The following is a 4,765-nucleotide window of genomic DNA, read 5'->3' on the forward strand; positions in this document are numbered from 1 at the left end:
CAAATTGTTCTCGCTTAGAACGATAAGTTTCTTTAGCTGCTTGTTGATCTGCTTCAACTACTGCAACTCAGCTGCCCGCACTTCTGCCCCATTCCCAACATTGGCCGATCTAGATTGCTCCACCGCCGACGGTAAGGTGACCCGCGGGGATGCGCCTTCCATTGCAATCCTCTTGATGTACTCATCCAACCACTCGAAATGGTTGCAACTCGGCAATTCCTGAAACCAATTTCACAGGATGAACCCTAATCGAAACATGAACCCTAATTCCCAAATCAGTTCCCAATTCCCAAATCGGTAGAAAAAACAGAAATTGGACAAAACTACAGGAAATTTGGAAGCGGGATTACTCAGATCTCACCTTCCCCAGCTCTGGCTTGCCCTCGCATTTCACATACTCGCGCCCAAGATTGCCATGCTTGTCGCTCATTGTGACACGCCGTGATAGGAGCGCGGTACGGGGGCAATCTGGGCACCTAGTCATCTCCACTTGGACCGTATTGCGGCCATCGGGAGTGGGAGGCGGAGGTGGAGCTCGACATCGACCGCTCGCCTTGACGCACCGCCGGAGAAGAAGGGGGGAGCAAGGCTGCAACGGTCGGAATGTCGCTGGGATGGATCTGCGCTGCGACGGCTCTGTTTTGTGCTGCGAGTTGTGGGTCCCGCGTCATGACGTGGATATGTGGCGGGTCCGGCCCTGCAGGTAGACACGCCGTAGCTGACCTGGATAAGTTGTGGACCCCACATCCTAATTTAACTGCTAACGATGATCCAAGCCGAGTGTCGCACTGCAGCTATTTGGACAGGCAGCGAGTGTCGCATGCGAGCTATTCTTGTGAAAAACGTCGTTGTGCTTCCAATTCAGCTCAACGATGTCGCATAGGGGCTATTCACCTCTATTTATACTACTAGTGTGTAGTATTGCACAAATCAATGTAACACGGCAAGCATAATCTTAATCTGGGATAGTCATTATGATGTCAATATCTTGTTGTCTACTGATGCTCTGCATACGGCAGTCCCATTTGTTTTGTCAAATTCTTGCAACCAGCATTGTGCTTACCAATCGTAGTATTGTTTATTGCAGGTTTGAGTGTCCAGGAGGCTTAAGCATGAAGCCCAAGCAGTTCAAACAATGCCTTCTCTAGTAGTCGCAATGTTCGATCCATCTTGCTTTAGTATTGATTAGCAGGCTCCTTATTACCCCCATTATGCGAGCTTTGCATGTTTGAGACTAACATGTGATGTTGGGAGTCATGTGTTTGGACCTATGAGGATTTTGTTATTTCACTTGCTAGAGAATGGAGATTAGCTATCTTAATTATCTTAAATTGATTGGGTTTTATGCTACGTTCTCCTTAATCCTGGAATGCATATTATAGCCCCGTCTGCTGATTCATTGGAAAGTGTACGATTTTGTGATGGTGGAACCAGTTTGATCTTCTCGGTTGTTTGTGCAAAGGGCATTCTACGTGTTATGGTCACTCTGCGGTTATTGCTCATGTTTGCTTATAGTCTGTAAGGTTTTATTTGCTTCTATGTTGAGCGCTTGTTATTAAGGTTGGTGAACAAACACTAAGATATTCGGTCGCCCTGAGCATCCCTGCCTCAGGATTTAAGTGGCAGCGGCAAACTGAGTGCACACATGCCCGCCCGTGAAATTTAGCCTAAATGGCGTAACTGGCGTGCCACCAAATTTAATTGGCGTTTGTGGACAAAACCACCAAGCCAACAATTCCTAGCGGCTCCCAGTGGTTGAGCCCTCATCTCCTCCGCAACGTCACCTGCCTCCTCCTCGGCTTCGACATACCCTAGGTTATGCCGATGTCTCCTTCACGCTGCCATGAATGGCTGGACCGCATCTCCGCTCGCCCCGTGCCTCAAGATCCGCCTGTCACCACCCTCCCTTTGCCAGCCGCCGCTGTCGGGATCTTGGGCAAGGTCGATTCAATGGTCATATGTAATATGCATATGAAAAACTTTTCTCTCATTGCACCTCTTTTGATTGTGTTTTTCTTTTTCAACGTCATCGTGTCGGAACCTAGTGTCTCCATAAGCTTTTGTTCCCATGATTCCTGTGTCACAATTTGCATGTTATATGATTTTGTATTTATTGAGAAGTTGTTAGTCAAAGACTTCTCTTAATGGAAAAAATATGCCTTATTGTTAGTATGATCTAATAAATAACTAAACATGAAGAGTAGAATTTAAAGATACTTATTTTATGCTCGTGCTTTGTAACAAAAAAAAGAACTACCGCGTGGAGGAGCGCTAGGCTTCCTGAACTCTTGTCCCTACCCTCACAAACATGATCCATGAGCGTAGAAACAAACAACCATATAATATCTCAATATTACTTCCCCAACTCGTAAGAATCAGGATCCCATTTGCGAACAGATATATCTTTCTAATATAATGAGCATCGCTCCGTGTGCATCCAACAAAAGAAAATTGAACAAACAGAAGTCAAACTTAAACACATTTGCAATATGGTGCGAAATGCAGCAATGATCAACTTTTAAATTCTCCTATTGTATTTTTTTTTCGACGGCGCGGGAGACGGGCGTCACCCTGTCCTGGGCAGGATGACGAGTAGGCATCCCTTGCCCATTGGGATCTTGGCCCGGAGCTTGTTTGCTCTCTTGAGGAAATTAACCACCTCCTATAGCTCGAGCTTGGCCAGGTAGGCATCGGCGACGTCCTATATGCCGAGCACATTCTTTTGCCAATCACCCGTCTGAAAAGATGCATGCACTGGGCAGTTGCCTTTGCGATGGATCGTAACTTTCTTAATTACCCGCAAAAAAAAACTTTCTTAGGCTTTTTCTAAACGGAACCAAAAGCTTTGCCTCATCCACTAATTAACAAAAAAGTGCTCAGTTTTAAGAAGAAAATCGAACGAAAACCTACAACAATAGGGCCAAGCCCATCCAAACACCAACCACCACACTCGCAACAGCCAAACCTAACACAAGATCCGAACAATAGGGCCACACTCACTCATGCCAACATGAGGCTACGGAGGCACACAAACGAACACTCTAGACACGACACACCTACACCACGCCAACAAAGACATGCCATGGCAAAGGGGCAACCATCAAGCAACTGCAGATGCCACCCCTCTTCTTGCTTCTAGACTCGATAGATTTATCCTTCCCAAAGGCTGATTTTGGGCTATCACACCGAGGGTAGGCAGCAGTCAAGGTGGCAAGAAAAATGCAATTCTCCCTGGCAACGAAAGGTTAATCATGTATACTTGCATGTTGTTGTTGTTAGAGATAGTAAAGCAGGATTATGCGCTAGAATTTGGGATCTTAATTCGTCCGAAAAATCTGGAAAAGGATTGCCTTCCCAATTTTATTTTTTACTTACTCGGGAGAGACCTGCATTAATAACCGGAAAAGGAAATTGCAGCAAAACAGGCATTTAAGCTTTGGTTATGCTAAGATTTTGACCTTAGCCCCTATCCTCCCATTCCCATGTCCCATCTCCTTAGCACCTAGGCCTTTTTTTGGCAGTGGGGTGAACTAAATCACTACTAGTCCCTGCATATTGGTTTATTAGGATAATACAACAACAACAATAAAGTCTTTATTTCCAAATAAGTTGGAGTAGACTAGAGGTGAAACCCATAAGATCTCGTAACTAACTCATGGTTCTCGGCACATGGATAGCAAGCTTTCACGCGGCTCTTTCCATGGCTAGTTCTTTGGTGATACTACATTCATTCAGATCTCTCTTTACGGACTCCTCTCATGTCAAGTGTGGTATACCCCGTCCTCTCTTGACATTATCAGCACGCTTTAGCCGTCCACTATGCACTGGAGCTTCTGGAGGCCTGCGCTGAATATGCCCAAACCATTTTAGACGATGTTGGACAAGCTTCTCTGCAATCGGTGCTACCCCAAGTCTATCTCGTATATCATCATTCCGGACTCGGTCCTTCCTCGTGTGTCCACACATCCATCACAACATGCTCATCTCCGTCACACCTAACTGTTGAACATGCCGCCTTTTAGTTGGCCAACACTCAGTGACATACAACGTTGCGGGTCGAACCGCCGTCCTATAGAATTTTCCTTTTAGCTTTTGTGGCACTCTCTTATCACAAAGAACGACAGAAGCTTGGCGCCACTTCATCCATCCAGCTTTGATCCGGTGGTTCACATCTTCATCAATATCCCCATCCTTGTGCATGATTGACCCCAAATATCAAAAGGTATCCTTCTGAGACACCACCTGCCCATCCAGGTTAACCTCATCCTCCTCGTGCCTAGTAGTACTAAAACCGCACATCATGTACTCAGTTTTAGTTCTACTAAGTCTAAACCCTTTTGATTCCAAGGTTTGTCTCCATAGTTCTAACTTCCTATTGACCCCCGTTCGACTATCATCGGTTAGGACCACATCATCCGCAAAGAGCATACACCATGGGATATCTCCTTGTATATCCCTTGTGACCTCATCCATCACCAAATCAAATAGATAAGGGCTCAAAGATGACCCCTGGAGTAGTCCTGTTTTAATCGGGAAGTCATCGGTATCGCCATCTCTTGTTCGAACACTTGTCACAGCATTATCGTACATGTCCTTGATGAGGGTAATGTACTTTGATGGGACTTTGTGTTTCTCCAAGGCCCACCACATGACGTGACGCGGTATCTTATCGTAGGACTTCTCCAAGTCAATGAACACCATATGCAGGTCCTTCTTTTGCTCCTTGTATCTCTCCATGAGTTGTCGTACCAAGAAGATGGCTTCC

This window comes from Lolium rigidum, chromosome 1, assembly GCF_022539505.1.
Source record: "Lolium rigidum isolate FL_2022 chromosome 1, APGP_CSIRO_Lrig_0.1, whole genome shotgun sequence".
NCBI classification, from domain to species: Eukaryota; Viridiplantae; Streptophyta; class Magnoliopsida; order Poales; family Poaceae; genus Lolium; species Lolium rigidum.